The 25662-nt window shown below is 39.5% G+C and overlaps 1 protein-coding gene across 32 annotated transcripts in view; it reads left to right on the top strand.

Annotated features, from left to right (window-relative positions):
• map2 (microtubule associated protein 2) overlaps positions 1-25662 on the top strand; it is a 331665-nt gene that overhangs the window by 183550 nt on the left and 122453 nt on the right. For all 32 annotated transcript variants that reach the window (XM_062961372.1, XM_062961363.1, XM_062961338.1 and 29 more), the window contains one exon: positions 1468-1533. The gene's annotated coding sequence lies outside the window, so the exon portion shown is untranslated. The remainder of the gene's footprint in view (positions 1-1467; positions 1534-25662) is intronic.

Here is a 25662-nt window from a genome sequence, read left to right as displayed (position 1 = left end):
CTCTTCTCCATTTTCAAGCCGAGGAGCCTACATTGTTACCTCCTGCTTGTGTGGCTGGCATGGTTGCTTACAGCCTCTTTTTTTTTGCCTTTTCCCGCCAAAGCGAAACCTATTAATATACTCACATTTGCATGTTTCCAAACTGCTAGGTTGGCAGGAGCTAGGGCTAACAGTAGGAGCTCACCCCATCTTGCAGATTTGAACTAATGAACTGCTGACCTTCAGGTCAGCAGTTCAGCTGTTCCACAGCACAATGGTTTAATCCATTGTGCCACTGCGGCCCCTAATAATCTAGAAATTAGTCCTTTATGTTACAGTAAGTAGTAACAGGCTCAAGTATGTGTGTGTGTTAAAGAAAACCTTATAATGTTAATTATTATGAGCAGCTGCTGATGTAGGTCAGCAAGCAAGCTTGGACCACACCCGGTGGTGTATAACTGTATAGATATTAGAATACAGTTTGGAGATGCTGAATTAACAAGGACTTAACGGCAATGCTCCTTGCTATGATGGAATAGCTATTTGGTTGTTTTATGTTCTACTCCTTTATTTGGATGAAGAAAACCTACTCTGTGCTACTTACTAGGACTATGTAAGTTTGCTGAGCTATTTGTTTTTGTATCTCTGCTGACAAGAGTAAAGATTTTTTGTTCCTTTTCCTCTTGTTTGTGTGTCTTTGCATTGGACCTGACTGATATCTGCTTATGCGCAACACTTTATTCTGTTTTTATGTATGATGGTAGTGTTTTAAATTGTTTATTTTATGATGTCATGATCTGATTGGGCTTTGCCCCATGTAGGCCTCTTCGAGTCCCTTAGGGGAGATGGAGGCGGCATACAAAAATAAAACCATTCATTCATTCATTCATTTTCTCCAAAATATTCTCCAACTTTGATTTTCTACATTATTATCTTTCATAAATCTATCATGTAATTGGAAGTAGTGAAACCAATAATTTATCTCCGTAGCTAATTTTTCATTTTTCTGGATTTGGTATCTTTTGCAAACAAACTCCACATAAGTGTACATCTCTACATTTTTGCACTTCTTGTGTGTTTCATCTGAACCAATTCTAGCTGGGGATGTCAGAGAATTTTATTTCAATTCATCTTAGTTGAGAATGCTTGGGAAGTTAATAAAAATGAAAATGACAGATTTACTCATGGTAAACCTTAATCAGTCCTTAAATCGATTAATCCATTCCAGTAAAAATAGCATGTTACTTATTACATAGCATGCATATGTGTCTAACAGGAGAAGTCTTATGCTTGCGGGGAAAAATTCAGAGGGTCAAACCCACAGTCAGAATAAAAAGAGTTCTTACCAAAAGCGCAAACTCAAACCAGAAAGAAATATTTAGGATTATATGGAATATATGGAAACATTCATATGACGATGACAAGAAATTAATGTATTTTGAAAATAATTACTTCTGAATTGAAATGGAACTTATCTGTTTTTCACAGGACATTGAATCTTTTCTTGATTTCTTCAGGACAAATCATAGGAATTACTACCACCTTCATAATTAGGTAAGTCTGTTTTTCCTGTTTTCCTGTTGTGGGGAGCCACACTTGCTTTAAAGAAGAGCTTGGCAACTAGAGTGGATCTTGGGTTGCAACCCTCTCCTGCACTATGCTCCATCAGATATTTGCTGGAAGCAGCAAAGGGCAATAAAACCTGTGATTTTTTGCCAAAAGCAAGGCACATGCGGAGGGCATGCCTAAGTTTAAATGAGAATCACACTTGTTGGAGAGTTCCAAAAACAGCTTTCCTTTAAAACAATAATCTAAATAGTTGATTGATGAGACCTTCTCAATCTCAATATTTATCTCTCTTGCTTTTTAAAAGTACTTTTAAAGATTTTTTTAAATTTGAGAAGCTTTTTTCCCCTAACGTTAGATCTATCGTCATGTTTGCATTTTTGAAATGCTTTCTCAAGACTCAGCCAGCAAGGATGCTACTCTCTTCTAGACCTCTGCTTCTTAAACTGTGGGTCCTGATTCCAAAGGGTGTCCCGTTTGCTCAATATTGTGTCCGGGGGAAAAAATGGGCAACAGTAAAAACTTTCTGAATGCCACCCGTTTACACAAATCAGTGAGCCACAACATGCAGTAATTACAATGGGCCCTACAGAAAATGTTTCAACTGGATTCCACAAAAAGGATCATCCTGTGTAGCAAGCCTTATCAATGTTGATTTATTATCAGTGAAATTTTTATGTTTATACCTGTTTTATATACCTTGGAACACTGAAAACATTTCTCAGGCAGAAAGGGATTGTGAGTGGAAAAAGTTTAAGAATCCCTGATCTAGACAAAAGGCTGAAGCACCCAGATCTGGGTCAGTGAGTTCAAATGCCTGCTCAGCCATGGAAACCCCTTTGTGACCTTGAGCAAATCACATTATCTCGACTTCAGACATTGAAGACCACAAAATCATTATTGGTGCCATTTCCAACTGATGGCAACCCTAAGGTGAACTTGTTGGTAAGACTTATTCTGAGGTCGTTTGCCATGGCCTTTCTCTGAAGTAGATAAAAAGGAAAATAACTCGGGAATCCTAGGTTGGAGAAAAGAAGTGAGATATGCAGAAGGGTGGATACCTCCCCTTCAAGTTTTACTGGAGGAAAAATAATGCACAGGAACAGCCCAAGATTAGATGTTAAAGGAAATAAGCAAATTTGGGTACTGTTCCATTATCCAGGCAGAGGCCACTAGGGGGCACTAGAGAGAGAAGGATAGTTCATTTCATGGGTGTGGAGGGTGGGTTAAAGGAGGAAAACCATTTCCCCCTGTTTTCCCGTTATTCCCCCCATGTCCCCATCCTGGAAACAACCCTCATTTATGATATGGGATGTAGTGAGGGGGAATAACAGGAAAACAGGGGAAAATGGTTTCCCTCCTTCTCCCCTCCCCAAAAAATGGACTTTCTTTCTCTCTCTAGCACCCCCTAGTGGCCTCCACCCGGATAATGGAATAGTACCCGAATTTGTATGTTTTGTCAGAAAAACCCAAGGCTCCAAAGGGTGACAGAGAATGACTGCAAAAAGAAAAGCTTTTAAAATATGTTTGTAAATGCTATTTGATTAAAAGACCAAAATATGGTTATGCCCTGATAGACTGGGGACCACAGCCATTTACTTATAAGGCATAGGAAACACCATCTAAAATTATGATCAGAAGTTATGAATAAATATGAACCATTCGTAACAAAATCAGACTAGTTCACAAGACAACAGATAAAAATATCTGGGACAGTTTCAGGTAAATCTTTTCAGGATAACAAGATGTATTGTATTAACATCCTTTCATAGTGAATGTTTTGACACAATTATTGTCTTGCGGGGTGGGAGAGTGTATCCAGTTTGTTTATTTATTGCTTGAGTTGCACATCTATTGCGATAAAGGATTTAACATACTGGAAAGCCAGTGCATTAAGGGAAGTGTTTTCAGTGGGGTTAAAAATTGGGAGAAGGAATTAGAGGCTTAAGAATCAGCATGCAGGCCAAATATTTCCAACTTCACACTGAGTGAAGATTTGTCAAGCCTATTCTGTTTAAACCTGGATTATAAACTCTTCAGGCCAGATATTTGCCTTTTAAATAGGTTTTTAAATGTATAGAGTTATTAACGCAAAGTTATTTATCTATAACAGTATGTGACACTCTGATGTCTTTTAATCTTCTCACGACCTGATTCCATTCCGACTTTCAGCCCTTGTTTCTTGATGCACTTTGTATAGTCTTCCAAATCTGCTACATTCAGTTCCTGAGGACTTCTTGCCCACTTATCATGACTTTGTCTATTTCTGTCTGGTTTACATGGCATGGTATGTTCATGTTGCCTCCTTTTTCTTCTCCTTCACATTCCTTTTCAAAGCACATTTTTTCTCTAATGTTTTCGATGGTCTTCCTTTAATCTTCACCCCATAATTTAACCAAAATTAATGTATCTTCATTTTTCCTGTTCTCATTCCTTCCTTATCTACCATTCCTATATCACCACCTCTTTTTCTCTTTCCTTTACTATGGATTAGGAGAATAATCCATGCATGTTCTCTCCTTTTATTTCATGGGATAAAGAGAGTGAAATGAAACTTTTTATTTTACAAAATTCTTCACCAGTTCATTCTGCTTGGTTGTGTTGGAGGGGTTTTGAAAAGCAGATCAAAATTCTATTTGCAGTCAAGTGGGACATATAAATAATCAAAAACCCACTTTGGCATGGGTTTGAGGGCAGCCTGGAAGTGCCCTGAGATGTATCACTAATTCACAGCTGATGTGAGACTTTTTCATGGTTTGCTCTGCTGCATCTTTCATTAGTTTACAATATTCTGATTTAGAAAGCAAAATTTTGCTCTGCTTCAACAAGGTTCTGCTAGGTTCTTTTGTAATGTTTCTATTTTGTAATGTTTCTCAATGAGGAATCTTGCCTTATCCTCAAAACTCTGCCTGAGGCTTTTATAGGGGACTCTAGCATGGCTAGGTAAATGCGGGACAATGCTGCACTAGTGATTTGAATTAATGAGCGGTATATTTAACATGGATGTCGATGCTTTTGAATAAAATACTAAGAAATGTTTAGCATTATGAGAATAAACCAAGATTCTTTCAGGTTTGTATGCGCCCCACTGCACTCCCTTCCTCTGCTGCAACCATGGAAAAGAGATGTTTAGATCACTTCTGCTTGGAATTAATTGCAGTTGAGTATGTTGTCTGCACTCCAGCCTATAGTTGGGTTTCCTTACTTAACTATGGTTAATGAAAATAATACAGCCTCATAAACAATGGCGTAATATTAGGAGCCCTCGGTGGTGCAGCAGGTTAAACTGCTGAGCTGCTAAACATGCTAACTGAAAGATCAGCATGTCGAATACAGGAAGCAGGGTGAGCTCTCGCTGTTAGCCCCAGCTTCTGCTAACCATGCAAATGTAAGTAGATCAATAGGTATCGCTCCAGTGGGAAGGTAATGGCACTCCATGCAGTCATGCCGGCCACATGACTTTGGAGGTATCTACAGATAATGCCGGCTCTTCGGCTTAGAAATGGAGATGAGCACCAACCCCCAGAATCAGACACGACTAGACTGAATGTCGGGGAAAACCTTTACCTGTACCTAATATTAGTTTATTTGGCATCAGTTATGATTTACTATCTCTTGCCTGGCTTTGAAGAACACATTAATCAAAAATATGTGAACGGTTTCTTACATCTACCAGTGGGGATGAGTGAACCACACAAACATCATTTCTGACAGTAGCATAGTGAAAACTAAGGATCAACAGAATGAAAGGTACTGTTTTTTTGTTTAGCGGGAACTATGAAATTATATATCACCAACACCACTTGTTGACTTTAGCTGCAATCCTCACATTGGATGGGAGGAAAATAAATGGATTTCCCAATTGACAGTGGATTCTTAAGAGCTATCCGGTGTATAAGGATGTTGGGTTTGTTCTCATATTGCCAAACTAATGTTCTGTCTGAATGAGCCCTATGGACTGCTAATCATCCAAGTCTTCTCAACAACTACGGGGGAGGAGGGCGGCTATAGAAGAGGTTGGTCCCATCTACAATGACCTTTTTAATGTAGTTTAAATCTAGCTTCAAGCTGTGGTGGCAAGACAACTTCCATAAAAACACGTGAAAGAAAGCGCTCAATGTCCAATACTTCTCTGTGGTTTGTGTAATCACCATCTGGCCCACAATCTGGTTCCAGGATTTTTTAAGTAATCATCTGCATAGTGAAAGCACTTTCTTCAATATTGGTTTGAAACTGCATTAAATGGTCAGTATATTTGAGGTCCTTTTCTCTGTTTCCTGGGAAATCAGGTACAGTACTATTCTTTTTATTTTTGAGGACTCATCGGTTACACAGCAGGGTATGATTACTAGCAAAATGCAATATAAATAATTCATTTTTAAAATCCCCAAATAAAAAAATCAAAGCAACTGATTTCCCTCCTGATTAGGACTACTTTTTGTATTGGGAGAATTCTAATACTTGATCAGTGTCCTGGCATTTCTGGAGAATGGCTTATTTTGTAAGATGAACTTTTCATCCCATTCTACTTGCCTGGGGATGTTACAAGGCAGACATAAAGGAGGCTGGACATAAATGAGAACTGGCATTCTTTTCAGGCTTGTGACAGTAAATATGCTTATTTTGGAAAACTATACATAACTGTCTGGGGCTGGAAGCTAGTTATAAAGGAACAACATACTCTTCTCATCACCCGCTCCTGCCCCAATAATCTGGCTTTGTTCTGGTTCAACTGTGTTCCAAGAATCTGGCCTTTGACAGATTTACACATCTAGGAAATCAACTGTATTGCTCCAAGGGTAAAGAGATAGTAAGGCAGGGGTATCTGCAATTGCACAGGAAGTGATCCTGGTTTTCACACCCATACTTTACACCAAAATGTTGGCAGCGTACATTAGAAGTTCTGGTTCCTCTTTTGACTAATTTGTACGGAGGTTGGTTTTGGGGAGGGGGATTTTTCTTCCTGGGAGAAAATCTATCTAGTAATCTCTGAAGTCCTCCAACACAGCTCTAAGGTCAACTTCCACACAAAGTTAATCCTAATTTTTTACTGGACTGCCAAAAGATTCCTAAAAAGGTGTTATTTCTAGGAAGCTCTAGGTTCTCCGGTATGGCTTCTGGCAAAAAAAAAATGACCACGGAGATCCACTAGAGATTCCCAGAGGGAACATTTTAGTCAAATCTGTGAATAATCAACTCTCACAATCCTGGATTTAGAGCCACGAGAGAAGCTTGTGTATGACTTAATGTTTTATTTTTCCTTTTAATGAGTTTTTAATGGCTTACATTTTATAGATCATTTAGTTGAATTTTAAAATAACGGTTTACCTATGTTTTTCTATGTTTACTGGCTTTACGATTAAATAAACTGTTTATAAATTGCTTTCATGGGGCCATGGTGGCGCAGCGGGTTAAACCATTAAGCTGCGGAACTTGCTGACCGGAAGGTCAGCAGTTCGAATCTATGGGACGGGGTTAACACCTGTTGTTAGCCCCAGCTTCTGTCAACCTAGCAGTTTGAAAATATTCAAATGTGAGTAGATCAATAGGTACCACTCTGGTGCGAAGGTAATGACGCTCCATGTAGTAATGCCGATCACATGGCCTTGGAGGTGTCTACAGACAACGTGGGCTATTCAGCTTAGAAATTAAGATGAGTTCCACCCCCCAGAATTGGACTTAACTGAACTTAATGTCAAGGGGAAACCTAAATTGCATTCAGTCCAGATATAGGGCAAAAGGCAGGATATAGATGAGCAAAACAGAAATAAACATTTTTTGTAGTTCCATATGGAAATATTTGATACAAGTAACCCCTTCCTTTGGGCTACAATAGGGAAACTACACATTTGAAAAATCATAGAATCATAGAATCATAGAATCATAGAATAGTAGAGTTGGAAGAGACCTCAAGGGCCATCTAGTCCAACCCCCCGCTAAGAAGCAGGAAATCGCATTCAAAGCACCCCCGACAGATGGCCATCCAGCCTCTGCTTAAAAGCCTCCAAAGAAGGAGCCTCCACCACGGCCCGGGGGAGAGAGTTCCACTGCCGAACAGCCCTCACAGTGAGGAAGTTCTTCCTGATGTTCAGGTGGAATCTCCTTTCCTGTAGTTTGAAGCCATTGTTCCGTGTCCTAGTCTGCAGGGCTCCCATCATTACTATTCTAGAGCAAACATTAGGTAGTTTTTATTGGGACTGGTGGAGTCAGAAACAGTCAGCCCTCCACATTTTGGGATCTGGCTTCGGCAGATTTGATTGTTCACTCTGGAAATCTGTACGTGAAACATTGGCTGGAAATCATCCTAGAGAACCCAGAGATTCCCAATGAAAACATCTCTCTAGGTCCTCCAGTGTGATTCTGTGGTCAACATCTGGTGAAGGTTCACCTAGAATTATGATGGATGAACCAACGATAATAAAATCCTTCTTAACCCCTTCACAATATTACTCAATTCTATGTTTAGAAAAAATAAATGCTTCTTTAAAAATCCAAGTTGGACATACAGTAGAGTCTCACTTATCCAACATAAACGGGCTGGTAGAATGTTGGATAAGCGAATATGTTGGATAATAAGGAGGCATTAAGGAAAAGCCTATTAAACATCAAATTAGGTTATGATTTTACAAATTAAGCACCAAAACATCATGTTAGACAACAAATTTGGCAGAAAAAGTAGTTCAATATGCAGTAATTCTATGTAGTAATTACTGTATTTATGAATTTAGCACCAAAATATCACGATATATTGAAAACATTGACTACAAAAATGCGTTGGATAATCCAGAACGTTGGATAAGCGAGTGTTGGATAAGTGAGACTCTACTGTATGTATTTCCAACTATAAAACATACCTTTCCCTATTTCTGCCCCCAAATAGCTTGTCCAAAGGATGACTTGCTTATATTATTTAGCAAATATTATGATACAGTTGATCCCCGACTGCTTGATCTTTCATCATGTTACCTCTTTAGGCATCTTTTATTTCTCTAACACTGTTAACAGTCTCTGGTGCTCTGTTTGCATGCCTATTCCTTTGCTTTCTACTTAGTGCATTGACAAGCAACTTTGGTGACTTGAAGAAACTACAGTATTTTATGCCCTGTTTACCCCTAGTTAAGGCCTTTTTAATTAGATTAATATTTTATGTACAGTTTCTTGGGGGGGGGGGGAGGTCAGTCAAGACAGTCTCTGTTGCCCTGTCCCTTTAAGAATACCCTCAGGGGCAGAGCCTCTGGTAAGGCACTTCTGATTCTTGGAAAGGTCAGTTTTTTCATGACTGGAAGGTAAAGAGAGAGGAAGCCCAGAAGGTCTACAAACAGCACGTCCAGTCAGAGCTGTATTCGAGTCCAGTCGGAGCTGTATGAGCTGTATTCGAATCCAGTCGGAGCTGTTTTCAAGTTGAGTCAGAGTTAAATATTGAAACCATCTTAGAGATGGTTGAACGCCATACAAGAAAGAGACAATAAGAACTGTGTCTATCTCTCAAAGACTTTACCTCTCCTCATAGAGATTTTGTAGTAAATCTCAGGAGGAGAGAAAGTCTTCAATTCTTGTCAGTTAATAAATTCTTGTTTGATTCAACAATACAGTCTCCGATCTATTCCCTGCACATCCAGTTCACCTAAGTAGTTAAGATAGCGTGGGGGCAGAACAGGTGGAGAAGAAGGGAAAAAAATCACAGGATCACTCTGTTATTCAACTGCTTCTGTCACACTGTTCTGTAGTATGAATGCATTTTCTCAAATGGTATGCATGAAAATTGGGCAATAGAAAACAACATTTAAATACACCACATTTCTGAGGTTACATTGACATACATACACACCTCTGGCCTTTGAGAGGTTTGGAAATACCCATTTGCAATTTTCAGACCAAACCCTTGGGTACTTTCACCAGGGCGGAAGATAAATTGCATACATGAACATGCAGACTTATTATGTGCTACTCCTGGACAAAAGCTGCTCTGACAGTTCAATATTTTCGAGGAAAAGGGTTTCAACAAAATGAAATCTGCCAAAGCATTTCTGCTGCCTTGCACTGCAGAACATGATGGTGATCGGGAAAATACTGCAATGCACCAAGTGTATACGAGAACTAGCTTTTACTGAAAGGTTGAAAGAAGATCTTACCATCCCCCTCCCCAGAATGGAGGCGGTATTTTAATCAAGTTCTCATGGTAACAAACAAAGCAATTTGAAAGTACTGGAACCAACAGAAAAATTGTTCTTTTCTGTGTGCTCCTGGAAGAGGGTGTACTAAATCAATACAACTGCAGTAATACAACTGTTCGTTCTTGCAGTTCCTCTAGTGCAGGGGTCCCCAAACTAAGGCCCGGGGGCCGGATGCGGCCCATCGAAGCCATTTATCCGGCCCCCATGGCACAAGGGCAAAAGGGGGTTAGACTAAATGACCCAAGGGGTCTCTTCTTCTCTTACAACCATTATTATTATTATTATTATTATTATTATTATTATTATTATTATTATTATATTTTATGACACAGCAAACAAGATAGATATGCTGGATTTCGTATCACAAAATCACATTATTATTATTATTATTATTATTATTATTATTATTATTATTATTAACATTGAGGCTGGGTGGCCATCTGTCAGGGGTGCTTTGCTTGTGCTTTTGGTGCAGAAAGGCAAAAGGGGGTTGGACTTAATGGCCCAAGGGGTCTCTTCCAACCCTCTTTATTATTATTATTATTATTATTATTATTATTATTATTATTAATAATAATAATAATAATAAAAATTGAGGCTGGGTGGCCATCTGTCAGGGGTGCTTTGCTTGTGCTTTCGATGCACAAAGGCAGAAGGGGATTCGACTCAATGGCCCAAAGGGTCTCTTCCAACCCTCTTTTTTATTGTTGTTGTTATTATTTTATTGTATGACAGCAAACAAGATAGATATGCTGGAATAATAATAATAATAATAATAATAATAATAATAATAATAATAATAATAATAATCAGGAGGCAGAGGACTCTTGCAAGTAAAACAAGCAGTCAAAGAAGAAGAACATGCCCTGGCAGGATACGTAAAGCAAAGTGAAGAACCTGCTTTGATTGAAGTCAAAAATCAGAAACTCCTCAAAGCACAGCAGACAAAAAACCAGTACAAGAAAACCGCACTACAAACTAGAGCTGACAGCTGGCACAACAAAACATTGCATGGAAAGTTCCTTGACAAAATTGAAGGAAAAGCTGATAAGGAGAAGACCTGGCTCTGGCTCACGAATGGGACCCTGAAGAAGGAGACAGAAGGCCTGATCCTTGCAGCCCAGGAGCAAGACATCAGGACAAAGGCAATTAATAATAATAATAATAATAATAATAATAATAATAATAATAATAATAATAATAATAACAATAATAATAGAAGACCTGGCTCTGGCTCACGAATGGGACCCTGAAGAAGGAGACAGAAGGCCTGATCCTTGCAGCCCAGGAGCAAGACATCAGGACAAAGGCCATTCAGGCCAAGATTGAAAAATCAGCTGATGACCCAAAATGCAGACTGTGCAAGGAAGCCGACGAAACCATTGATCATATCCTCAGCTGCTGTAAGAAAATTGCACAGACAGACTACAAACAGAGGCACAACTGTGTGGCCCAAATGATTCATTGGAACTTATGCCTCAAGTATCACCTCCCTGCAGTTAAGAACTGGTGGGATCACAAACCTGCAAAGGTTGTGGAAAATGAGCACGCAAAGATACTGTGGGACTTCCGAATCCAGACTGACAAAGTTCTGGAACACAACACACCAGACATCACAGTTGTGGAAAAGAACAAGGTTTGGATCATTGATGTTGCCATCCCAGGTGACAGTCGCATTGATGAAAAACAACAGGAAAAACTCAGCCGCTATCAGGACCTCAAGATTGAACTTCAAAGACTCTGGCAGAAACCAGTGCAGGTGGTCCCATTGGTGATGGGCACACTGGGTGCCGTGCCAAAAGATCTCAGCCGGCATTTGGAAACAATAGACATTGACAAAATTACGATCTGCCAACTGCAAAAGGCCACCCTGCTGGGATCTGCGTGCATCATCCGAAAATACATCACACAGTCCTAGACGCTTGGGAAGTGTTCAACTTGTGATTTTGTGATATGAAATCCAGCATATCTATCTTGTTTACTGTGTCATAATAATAATAATAATAATAATAATAATAATACAAAATACATCACACAGTCCTAGACGCTTGGGAAGTGTTCGACTTGTGATTTTGTGATATGAAATCCAGCATGTCTATCTTGTTTGCTGTGTCATACAACATCATTGTGTCAATAATAATAATAATAATAATTGCTTGGTGGCCAACTATAGTCCGGCCCTCCAACGGTCCAAAGGATCGTGAACCGGCCCTCTGTTTAAAAAGTTTGGGGACCCTTGCTCTAGTGCATGAAAAATGCCAAAAAGGAGGGTTTTTTTTTTAAAAAAAGAATGCTCTGTTGGTGAAATAAAAAAAGAAGCATTCAAATGGTTTCTGGAACAGGAACCAGAAGTACATCATTTGAGCAACAGTATGTGCTCTTCCAGCCCTATCCTCCTCAGACAGATCAAATAGTTCTAGTTTGCTTCGGCTGAGAAGCATTGTTACTATGTTCTCTTTCTGCCATTCTTTCAGTCTTTATTTTTGGAATTTGTAAAGACTGTTGCAGCAACAGCATGTTGGGTGGGTTTATTTTTCTTATAGCTTCTTTACTAACCCGTAGAATTTTGTAGGAATATTTCCCAATGAATCTGTGCATGCAGAACATTTTCCTGAAATCTGTACTCCTCTCTTTGATATAAGCTACTATGTTCTTCTTCCTTTTAGTTGAAGGATTATTATATGCACCATGACTGATAGATGCACACACTCATTGAAACACATAAACAGTGATAATGTTATCTTACTGGGTATTGCACTCCAGAGAACAGTTGGTTGTCCACCTGTCTAATCTGTGTTTACTTTCCTTGTGTCAAATGCAATGGTCACCATGAAGACTGGCCTGTTCAAGAGAATGGGATATGCACATGCATCATTTGCTGAATTTGATACCATGTGGGTAAATGAAATGTGAGTTTGAATGCATATTTGAATATGTGGAAGTCATCTGTTCACACTGCACATGTGTTTCAATGTGATTCACATCTTGATGCACAGCCCGATCCCTATATTGATGTACTTACTGAAAAAAGAATAAATACCATCATGTGTGTCTAAAACTGGATCACAATGTCGATCCAAAAGTGCATCCAAAGGAAGCAAGGGGCAGAAGTTAGCAGGGCTGGCAGATTGTATCTGGCAAAATATGTCGCTTTTACGTAATTTTAGCTTGTATTGCAGTTGTCCCGAGTGTCAGTAGCTGTTTCCCCACAGACCCGAATGTTTAAAGAAACTGTCCTGTTCTCTATCAGGTTTTCCATGAACCTCTCTTATTGTTAGTCTCATCAACAGATCGTTTTTAATTTTGATCTCCTATGGGTAATGTTGCCTGTATTATACATCATATAATATATAATATTCATTTGATAAGCCCCATTTGAGAGTTTACAAATTTTAGAATCTCACAACTTTTTTTGCTTTGTTTTTTTTATTGTACAAATTGAGAGAACTATTGACTCAACCAACATCTGTGTGATTTTCCTTGGAAGACCGTGGTTTGTTTCCATGGTTTGGATTTATTTTTAATAGTATGCAGTGCTAAAGTCCCAAGTGGTTTGTATTGGCTTGTGTTTATGTAGCTGATTCCGTATCAAGGAATTGCTCAAACATCTTTCCCCAGTACTTTTGGTAGGTTTAGGAGGAATATACACTTTCTTCCAGCTCTCGTGATTAGACTTTGAGTTATGAATTGCTGAATATTAGTAATTTTAACCTAAAACAAATGAAATAACCACACAACTCTCCTTTTAATAAAATGCCTCCCAAGCCACATGGATTTCAATGAGGGCATGTGACACATTCTGAAGGGTAAGGAAATAAGGTCTCAAACTTGGGAAAACATACATCCAACTTGAGTTGAATTCAGGGCTAATGGGAGATGGCAATGATCTAGTACATTTCAGAACTTCAAACTTAGGTCTGTACGACTGTGTGACTTTGAAAACACTTCTCACAGTTACCATAGTTACTATGAAGTAGTCCTTCATGTTCAGTATGGCAAGCCATCATACCTTCTATAATATTTATCAAATAAAATGGCATGCCTCTGTGCATCCCCTTGTATCTTCCTTGGAAAATAAATCTTCCTTCAATCTGCACTATATCATAATTCTACGGTTTGTCATGAAATCTTTGGCACATTTGTTGTAGTTGGATAAGAGGGTAAGGTTTAGCAAAGTGCCGCCGGTAATCTCCATGTGATTATTTAGACTACAAGTTGACACTGGAGAGAAGATGATTAATTAACTTTGTATACTTTGGGCTTTGCATAAATGATTCCTACAGCCCAGTAGAAGTCTAGCAGCAATGGCAAGCAATGGAAAGTCAATCCAATTTTAGAGAACATCTTAAGATGGTGAAAGCAGGACTTAGCTGCCTAAAGAAATTGAAAATAAATGCATAGCTACTGACCCAGTCGTGTCAGACTGAAAGTTTGAAGGAATCCCAGCTGATAAGTACTCTGAAGTCTGAATGCTGAATTTTTCATTCACCTTTGCTTGCAGAGGGCATGAATAATTTTTCCAAACAGAGAGAGTCCCTTTGGGTCAGAGCCGAGGTCATTGGCGGGGCAAATGGCTTGCTTTTAGTGAAAAATAAAAGTGCAGCACTTCACTGTAAGCCCTGGAGCATTTGTTTTCCTACATACATTATCGGCATACAACATCCCTTTCGGATTCCTCTCTGACAAGCTGAAGCTGAGATGTATAAATTGGGGATTCTGGATTTACCTTTTAGCCTGAACGCCTGCCTCTTTGCCTGTCTCTGAGCAAACCCAGGATTTCCCCAAGTGCTCATGTCTTTCTGTTTACACACCCTAGCTTTTTCATGCAGCAGTAACGTGACTTGCCAATATTAGCACCAAGGATGGGGGCATTTCGCATTAATTTCAAAATAAATGTTAAGAAAATGCCACAATCTATCAAATGCAGTTCTCTCCCACCTTCCTGTTCAATTGGCTGGTTGAGTGAGATGGACATAAATAATGCATTTTGTAGCAGGGTTTTGGTTAGGGAACTGCTTTGGAGTCACAGAAGATAAGAGCTCACTTCATAGCAAGAGCCCTTGCGCATCTGTTATAAATACTTCCACAGGGAAAGGAAAAGTTGACTTTAGAAGTTGGATCAGAACGAAAAATATTGTGTAGGTCAGCAAGTACCTACTTATCTCTCGAAACCCAAAAAGACGAGGGGGAAAGAATCTCATAATAAACAGCAAGCTATCATATATTTTTTAAAGCACAACAGTGAATTATTAAAAGCTGGAAGCCTCTATCCAAGTCTGCTGGGCCAAAATCTTTTAAATAGCTTTGATGGAGAGGTTCTTAATGAAATAGATGCTTGTATACTGTGTCAAGCATTAAACTGGTATTATGGTGCAGAGAAATTTTGTAAATTCTGTGGTGTTTAACTGATAAGAGCTAAACTCATTCTGTCACAGTGTAGGAATTTTCCCTCATTCAGAACTGCATTAAGGTTAATATATGTCATTATTTTAGACTTGGTCCCATCTTGGGGTACACCTTCATTGGAGATTTATTTTTCGTGTCAGGAGCCACTTGAGTCGCTTCTGGAGTGAGAGAATTGGCCGTCTGCAAGGACGTTGCCCAGGGGATGCCCGGATGTTTTGATGGGTTTTTTTTACCATCCTTGTGGGAGGCTTCTCTCATGTCCCCACATGGAGCTGGAGCTGATAGAAGGAGCTCATCCGCGCTCTCCCCGGGTGGGATACGAACTGGCAGCTTTCAGGGCAGCAACCCAACCTTCAAGTCACAAAGCTTTAGGCCACTACGTCACCGTAGAATTGATGAAGTTTGACACACATTTAGCTGTCATGTTTCAATGCTATTGAATCCTGGGAGCTATGGGTTGGCGAGGCACCAGCACTCTTTAGCAGAGAAGGCTAAAGACCTTGTGATACTACAACGCCAATGATTCGATAGCATTGAGCAATTGCTATTAAAGTGGTGTCAATCTGCATTATTTATATGGTATAGATGCACCCTCATATGAGGAAGAAATCTCAAAATGACTAGAAATGGTTGTTCCCCCCCCCCCCCCCCCAAGTAAAAGTAACAACTAAAGGTACTTGTTGTGTGGGGAGCATAGGGGGGATTGAGGGTGTTACTAGCTGCTATACAGCTATCGTCGAAATCCCATTTCTGATCCACCCTCTACATGTTGTAGGCTATATCACTATTTGTAACATGTTACTTCCACACTTTCTCAGTTCCTAAAATAACCTTGTCGATCATGTGATTCAAAGTGCAATTACATCACATGGTTATAGCGGTTTCATGTCACTTTTATTGTCACTGTTCTGAGAGCTTCTGGGATTTGCCATATAGTGAGTTACTTGGGCTGGATCTACACTGGCCTATACCACAGGATCTGATTCTAGATTATCTGTTTATCCCAGATTATCTGTTAGTGTAGATTCAGATAATCCAGTTCAAAGCAAATAATCTGGGAGCAGATCCTGGGATATGGTGCAGTGTCGCTCCAGCCTTGAAGTCCTTCCCTCTTGAGAGCTCCCATACACTCCTCTGAAACGACAAGCCCTAGGACTTCTCTCAAGATTGTCTTGAGAGTGCCTAACTAAACTTCAAATTCCAGCATTCCATACTAAAGAACCATAGCAGTTGAAGTTTCTTTAACTAAAGTCTCATCTACACTGGAATATAATCCAGTTTCTGAATGCAGATTATCTGATTTGACCTGAATTACACGAGTCTACACTGCCATATTATCCAGCTCAAAACACTGTTGTAAGCTGCTCCAAATCCCCTTGGGGTGTTGGGGCAAGATATAAATAAAGTAGTAGTAGTTGTTGTTGTTAAAGCAGATAATGTGCATTCAGGAAGTAGATTATATGTTCTGTGTAGATGGGGCCTGTGTAGTCTAGATACACATCCAGAAACAATAACCATTATAACTGTAACTGTTCTCCCAGGGCCCTTCTAGACAGGCCCTATATCCCAGGATCTGATCCCAGGTTTTCTGCTTTAAATTGGATTATATGAGTCCGCACTGCCAGATAATCCTGGATAAACAGAAAACCTAGGATCAGATCTTGGGGTATTGGGCCTGTTTGGAAGGGCCCCCAGAAAAGCAATATTTAAAAGTATCTTCTTATAGCAATATCTCCTTTCTCACACATCTCCATGCACTGGTGAAGCCCTGAGTCTTGGCAAAACATCAGTCATGATTATCTATTCTCTGTCTATCTTTGATCTTGCTTCCAGTTTCCTAAGTGCATTGCTATCCTTGACTGCGACATACTGAAAACTGATCTTTCTTTCCCTTCCTTCCTTCCTTCCTTCCTTCCTTCCTTCCTTCCTTCCTTCCTTCCTCATTTTTGCCTTTAATTTCTGTCACCTTTAAGCAAAACCCTTTTATCTTTTTCTGTATTGCTTTCCACAGCTAACATTGTTTCATTCAAAATGTTGAAGGCCGGTAGTTACAAACATTTTTTAAAGAAATATATCCCAATCAGGACTATTGGTAACCTACAGCCTTCTCTGCAGGCTCCAGCCACAAGCAGAGAGTGTTAGAGATGATTTACAGAGCAGATGCTGGTGCAAACGTATGAGCTGAACTTACTTTTGGATAAAACTGCTGACCCATGAAACTCCCTCTGGTCAGATGAGTCAGCATCCTAAAAAGACAAGATACATCTGAGTCAGGATGAGCCTTCAGGTGTTATATTTTGTACTTTTCCCGCATGGCAGGGGGTTGGACTGGATGACCCATGTGGCCTCTTCCAACTCTGAGATTCCTCTTCTACCACACTGTTTTTGTTTTAGGATATGTCATAGCCTAATGAGAATGCACTATACATTTAAAGGGTAGCATGATAAATTAAAGCAACACAGGAAGAGAGAAAAAAAAAGGCATGGGGTGCGTTTCCACATTTATAGTCTGTTTCAGTTCTGTTGGAAAATTTACTTCGCAGAAGAGTTGGAGTCTTGCACTTATCCCTGCTGAATTTGAGGGTTCGGGGTTCTTGATGATAGGGTGACTTGGAGATCTCTCATTCAACAAGTTGCCGTAAGTCAAAGTTGACTTGTTGGCAATTCACAACATCAGCAGCTCATGGTTCACTGTAAATATAAATAACATTGGGGTCTATGTACAGGACAGAAACAAATCCAGATCTTTAAAAAGAAGCACTTTATGACTGCAAATGTGGAAAGGACGCTTTACTGCCTTATCCTACTATTTTTCCTCTCAGTCATTCCACTGACTCTGAGGTTACCAGATCTCAGGATCTTAACCCTTTTTTTCAGGGTAAGTGTGATAACAAGAGCCAAATGTGGAAAAATAATGTAGGATATTATTACTAGAACTCTTGTTGTTTCTGGTGTTGCATATTCACTAACTGCAACCTGAGAACATAGATAACATGCATGGGTGATTCTGACCATAGCAACTTGGGCCCTTTTGTTATATATATTTAAAACAACAGGTATAAATAATAAATTGGTAATGCAGTAAGACTTTTAAGCTTCTGCTGCTACTTCAAGAACAGCGATCCTTAACCCTTTTGAGGATCTTGGATCATGTTGAGAGCTTGAAGAAAACTATAAAACCTGCTTCCCAGAAAAATAGATACAAAATTTTGCATACACTTTTACTTTACTACATGGAATATTTTTTTAAAGAACTATCTTTACCAAGATTTACATTAAGTCCGCTTCATTCTCTCCTCTCATTTTTCAAGCCAAAATGTATAGTCATTTGCTGCAAACAACAAAATATATCCAAATTATGCAAATGTAACTGAAAGGAAATATCAAGGAGATGGGTGATGTTGTTTGTTTGAATAAGATTTGAAATTGCATCATCTTTCCCATCCAATACATGATGACTGATGGTTTTGACTACAAAACATGCTGAAATTTTTGAATCACAAAGTTATGGGATAGCACAGGGCCTTAAAGCAACCATACTTTACTTTCCCAGATATTCTGTCAAGAAAAACATTTCTCCAAGACACTTTGAATTGAATGATGACAAAAAGGGCACTGTTCCATTATCCTGGTGGAGGCCACAAGAGGGTGCAAGAGAGAGAAGGATAGTCCAAATTATGGGGGTGGAGGGTGGGCTGAAGGAGGAAAACTATTTCCCCTGTTTTCCTGTTATTCCCCCCTCCCCCATGTTCCCATCATGGAAACAACCCTTGTTTATGATCTGGGAAGTGTGGAGGGGGAATAACCATCAAAAACAGGGGAAATGGTTTTCCTCTTTCAACTTCCCCTACATAAAATGGACTATCCTTCCCTGTCTACAGCTCCTTTTGGAGTCCGCACGGATAATGGAACAGTATCCAAAAAAGTTTACTTTAGAATTACCTAAGTTTATGTATAAGTTGAGGGTAGGCTTTGACCAAAACTGTGGATTTTGATATGACCAGGCATAAGTCATGGGTCATTTTGCCGAGAGGGGAAATTGCCAGTTCTGCCTCAGGGGACCACTTACTTCTGGCCATTGCCAACACCATTTTCCCACCCAGGAACTCAAAAAAGCTTTTCATGATTCTCCTTGAAGAAGGGAACAGTTTCTTTTTAAAAAATTAATAATTAAAATACAGTATTATAAAAGAAGAACCATCTCCTTCTCAGTTGTGAAAGGCCAGGGCTTATTCTCCCCTAGGAGACCCTAAAAAAAGCACTGACCCTCTTTACTCTCTCAGTGCACCTTTGAGGAGAAACACCAAAGAGACCCTTTTGCAATTTTTCCGTTCAAAGTAGTGCTGCATCAGAGAGAGTTGAGGTGGGTCAGTGTTCTTGTAAATTCTCCTGGGATGGACTACATTCTCTCTTTTCACCATTTCTCTCTGAAAGAGAATGGTTCCTTTTTTATTATAAGAATTAAGGTACAGTATTTCCATTGACCCATGGATAAGCTGAACCAGAGTTTTAAGGTTTACCTTTTTTGTCTGAAATATCTACACTTATACATGAGTACGGTATATTAAACAGTTTATTTATTTCGTGTCAAAAGCATTGCATAACAAATACATTTAAAAATGATGGAAAAAAATAGAGGAAATCACATATTAAACAGTAAAAAGGTAAATGTTTCCCCTGACGTTAAGTCCAGTCATGTCTGACTCTGGAGGTTGGTGCTCATCTCCATTTCTAAGCCGAAGAGCCGGTGTTGTCCGAAGACACCTCCAAGGTCATGTGGCCGGCATGACTGCATGGAGCGCTGTTACCTTCCTGCTGGAGCAGTACCTATTAATCTACTCACATTTGCATGTTTTCGAACTGCTAGGTTGGCAGGAGCTGGAGCTAACAGCGGGCGCTCCTGGGATTTGAATCTGAGACCTTTCGGTCTGCAAGTTCAGCAGCTCAGCGCTTTAACGCACTTCGCCACCATAATCGTAATAGCAGAGTATGTTTTCTCTAGCTCCTATGAACAGCCAGCATTCATAATGTGATAGTGATGACTGCACATTACCTGATGACGTACATTCCCTGCCATTCTGCATTACTTGGAATAAAACAACACCATAATTATATAATTTAAGATGATATTTTTTCATAAAGAGAATTTTCAAGATAGCAGGAAGGAAATTAAAGAAAAATACATGGACCCCTAAAAATTCATCCATAGGCTCCCGGGGGGGGGGGGGGGGGGTGTCTCTGTGAAGCCGCAGTGAAGAACTGAGTTAAGGGCTCAGAATCGAAGAGTTTATTCCTCTCCACAGGAACAGATTGACTTCAGTAGGCAGAATGCAGTGCATATAAGAAACTGACATTCTCCTAAGTATACATTAAAGCTTTCTTGACATCTTTTCCATACTTTTAACACCTGATTGTAGTATAATTTATGTAAAGCTGCAGGGTTGTTGACCTCACCCAGATGAGCAAAGCGCTTAGGCAGCTTCTTCTGTAAAATTCCATTACTAAGACATTTTCTATCTATGCATACCAGATTATGAAAAAGTTACTTTTTAAAACTCTGACCCAAATGATCATGATCCAAATCTCCCAGGAGCCCTCCTTATCTCTAGGGACACCCACAGAAAACTGACGTAGGACACGTCTTGCTCAGTAAGGCAAGATCTCATGCAGCCCATTTCTGCTCTAGAATTACCCAGCCCATTTGTAAATCTTCCACTAGCAAAGGTATACAGCGCTAAGGTGAAGCACTTGTGGTTTCCTCCATCTTGACTTATCTATGTGAACTAAAAAAAACTGACCTCTGGCAGTCTTTATGATACATAGCAGTTTCCAATTAGTCTCCCAGTTATTTTGGCTATATTCTGATCCCCCCCCCCAATTTGGCCCAAGTCCCTGTCCAAAATGACATCACCACCTGATCCCCACCAGCCTCAGACCTCCATGTAAACGACTGGCAGTCACCTGTGATATCTGAATGGGGTTCTCATGCTCATGTGATTCACAAGGAGGAGGGGAGATCGACTATTTCCTTCCTGTTGGTCATGCTGTGTTCAGAAATTAGCCAAAGACCATGGTGACCAGGCACCTGGATGGCCAGGCAATGTCATGGAAGACATTATATCCCAGTGGGGTCAATGCCACCACAGGCCTGGAAAACAGCCCTGAATTCAAATCTGGAGCTGCTCTAGGCCAGATTTTTACCAGGCTAAACTACTCTGTACCAGACATTTACCCCACCTTTAGACTTTTCTGATACAAAATAAGATGCCACCTTTCAGCAATTTACATGTCAGAGTTATTGGACTGAGTCTACATGTTGTTTTGAAATTATTCTGGAGAGATGTGACATGACAAATGTCAGGTTTGGTGAGGTTTGTGGCTGACATTTGTCAAAGTGCAGCCCAAGTTGATATCTGACTGGAGCTCTAACTGATCAAATGTAACCACAATACAGTAAATCATTGCTCTTGTCTAAAACAGGGCAGACCTCTTAGTTCCTAGCATGGCATTAACCGGACCCCCTGCTATTCTGCTTGGCTGTGTCTGAGCAAAGAGGTTAATAAGTACCAAATATATCCTACTTGCACGAAAGCTGAGGGTAATTTTTCAGTGCCAGATGCTGAACTCTCCTCTCACATTGAAAGGTTCAGTCCTTTTCCATCTGCACAGAGGCAAATTAGGGATACTTATGCCCATTGATAACTTGACCTTGAGGGAAAGGGAGAAAAAAGCATGGTAGAAATACACAATATACATTGCATCTGTTATGGGTATACTAGCTGCACGATTGTTGCAAATGAAATCAGAATAAGCATTTGGATGACATTAAATGATCTACTGTAATTTCAGCCAACATTCAATGTTTGCAAAATCTGAAGATTTAGAAGCAAGATAAATATGCACATGCTATTTTAATAAATGAGGTAGTTTGTCTAATATTTCCAAGACAATTAAAAATGAACAGTTTGTACAATAAGCATGTAACTTCCTAACATTAAGGAAAACTTAGCACAAGGGGAGGCATCACTAATGTCTTTCTGCAGCTAGGTGAAAATGTAAGTAATAATTCTTATACAGGTACCAGTGCTGGAAATGTCCCTTTAGAGTTTTGTTCAGTTTAAGTGGAAATATGTTTTCATGTAATTTTACTGGTGGATTCATTTTAAGATTCATATTCTTGATAATACAATATTTTTCAATGGATCCTTAGTTCCTTAGTTTAATCCTTAGTTCAGTGCCAGATATTATTCATGTACCTTTTGATATCAATATGATTTCAACAATTCTCTGAAAAATAGAGGATTCAGCAATATCACATTGTCCATACACAGTTCAGCACTATGAAGAGATGGATAAAGTTAATAACTGAGACGAAAGAAAGAAACATAATCACTACAAACCATAAGATTTTGTGCATAAACAATCTCCTTTTTGCTTGAATGAGTTTTATAAAGAATCCCATTATATATTTATCTGAATCTGCAGTTTTGAAAATAATTGTGATAATACATCTTACGGGGTTTTAAAGACATTAAAAGTTCTGAATAATCATTTGTACAATGTTTGTAAAAAAATTTGTTGGTATCAAAATAAGACCAAAATATTTCAATAGCATTCTTTTCCATAAATTAAAAACCTTCCCACCAGGTGCTGTCTCCCCTGTGTTCCAGTTTAATTTCCTTCTCAGCATGTACTGTCGATCTCACAAAGAACTGCCTCTTAAGCCCGATTCGGGAGTTACTTGTCCAATTCAATCAACATTCGGGGGTGGGATGTATAGCCCCAACCTTTCTGTCATCCCTTTTCTGCACACACTTTACACACAAATACCTGTTCATGTGGTGTAGCAGAAGAATCTTGGTTTTCCATTATTCATACTTGTATGGAGAGAATCAATATAAACCCAGTTTCTTGTCTTGTTGCTATCCACATGACAAAAACAATGATGGCTGTAGGAGGGCTAGGTGGTCCCTTCTTCACATGTGGATTGAAGCTGGATAAGAAATGTCCGAACAGGGCTCTGGAACTGCCTTAAATGCAGGAAATTATCTTAACAACAAATCTTAACACTGGTCATTTAGCAAACAGTCATTGAAAGGTAACAAGGACATCCTTGTATTTTTAGGAATGAGTCATTTTTATTGACCCAGAAATTGGTACAAAGTTTGCCCAATACTCCCACCCTCACTGTCATTCCAGGGCATAATTTTTAGAATAATAACTTTCTATTTCATTTTTTGGTGCGATTTCAGACAATTAGTATTAGGAAAAATGGGACACTGCCATATATCCTGTATAGTGGTGTATTGTTATTGGTATATATTTTTAATGTTACACTCATAGGCAATTCCATACACAATAGAGATTGGAGAATCAGGTGTGTTATATGTCTATAATTAACAACAAGATATTATTTTGTTTAAAATGGGAATGGACACCTTTGTGTCTGGAATCAAAGGTATCAATCAAAAGCACATGCATGTGGGTGTGTCGTTTACAAGAGTACTAGTGCTAGTAGACTCTGAAGAAAAGTGATGCAAGACTTGTTTTAATCTTAAAAGTCTAGAAAAAGGCCAGGTTTTCCCCCAGTCAGAGTATCAGCTGTAGAAGTATGATGGATTCTCTGTGTGTCTCTCTTCTGTGTGAGTGCATGCATGAGGAAGAGCGAGAGGTGTGTGTACAAAAATAGACAAGGAGGCTGCATGTGGCCCACATTGCCTAAATTTATTTCAGTACTGCTGCATAAATCTAGTGTAGGAGCTAGGTCAGATGTTCAGAAGTATCATATGATGTAACCTTCCCTAATTTTAAACCTCAAGTGAATGATTGCTGTTATGAGCCTACAAGTCAACTGCAATGCATGGTGATCTCATCACAGGCTTTATTCTGAGGAGGTTGACCATTGTCCTCCTCAAAGGCTATGAGATGATGAAATGATGTGCCCAAGGTCAGCCAGTGGGTTTTCATGGCTGAGTGGGAATTTAGTCTCCTGTTCTCCTGGAGGAATAGTCCCATACTCAAATCATTAATATTTTTCTGGCTCCTTCAGGTCGATGGAGTGGTATGAATTCAAGTGCCACCCAGTCTCAGAACTCAAAACACGAAGATTAGCATATTAGGTCAAGAGAAGAATTAATCATCCTCAATTAATCCGAAGCAACATAATTAACTTAATACAACGCAATCCACTTATCCATGGATTTAATATCCACAGTTTCATCTACCTACGCTCTAAAAAGGTGCTTCTGTGGGTCTCTCTAGACCATTCAGTGTGATTCTAGCCCAACTATAGTCGAAATATAGAATTCAGTATAATCTATGGGAAGGGGAGGAGGGAATCTTGGAACATATCCCCCCATGGTTTTAGTATAATTCCCTTTCATAACAAATATTTATCATAAAACAGGTCTGTGAAATACCTGAATATATGTAAGGAAATGGATGAGGACTGGAGAGTGTTACAAAAGGAGACAGACATTAGTTTAGTGTAAACTGGTTTTATATGACATAAAGAAACATTCAGGGGAGAAAATCTATTAGGAAGTGTCTTCAGTGACTTTTGAAAAAACTTCTTGAAAATGAAATAAGAAAATACATGAATGATTCTGTGCATTTTTCAACTGAGCACAAATGTCAGTTTTTCACAAAATTGGGTGAATTATACTGTGTAACCTGTGGCTGCTGACCAATTAAATAGGAGAAGGGTTGCTACATACACACCCTAGTCAATTAAGTGAACAGAAGCTACCATCCCGATTCATACTCAGAAGATTTTAATTAATCCCTTCATCCTCTGTACATTCTTGCACAAAACCTATTAAGGAGGTTTAGGGCACAGTGGGTAGCAATTTTATGAGATTGGAGTGTGCGTCCTTTTGTCCTTCAGCAGGGAGAGTGAGTCACTTAAAACAGAGATGTTTTCTGACTCCTATTTGTCAAGATCAGATTAAGACGTATTGTGGCCCTAAAATATGTCAAGTTTAAGAAGCCCTGCGAATAGCAGTATCAAAAAGGTGTATTATTGTGTAACACTTGAAAAGAAGGGCTTGTCTGTTTGTTTTTTTATGTGATGGTGGTAACATTTAGTGGCTCTTCATAGCATGGTGCACTCAGTACCCATTTACTCACTCGTACATAAATCTAGCACTGGCTTCTAGGGACCTCTTCGGTCCCGTCCTATGACACTTGCAGGACAGAGCTAGGACATAGCCCATAACATGACAAAGGGCTACTTCTGGCGGGGCTCCATCCTGGCTCCATCCTACAAGTGTCATAGGACGAAGCCCCAAGAACACAGGAGACTTCCCATGTTCTCATCTAGTAAACTGGGAAAAGCGTGGGGAGAAGATGGGCAGTGATGCTTCCCTCTGTGGGATGGTGATGCAGGCGATGTGGAGCGATGGCTTCCCTCGCTGCTTGCCAGATTTGCCTTGCTGCCCCATGGATGCCCCCACTTTCCTCCAGCTTGAAGAACTGGGTTAAAATAACCCAAATCCTCCCAAGATTTTTGGCAGTGTACAAGGGTCCTGAGATATAA

This window comes from Anolis carolinensis, chromosome 1 (genome assembly GCF_035594765.1).
Source record: "Anolis carolinensis isolate JA03-04 chromosome 1, rAnoCar3.1.pri, whole genome shotgun sequence".
Taxonomy (NCBI): Eukaryota; Metazoa; Chordata; class Lepidosauria; order Squamata; family Dactyloidae; genus Anolis; species Anolis carolinensis.
Note: the sequence above shows the minus strand (reverse complement) of the source record. Positions and strands in the feature narration are given on the sequence as shown.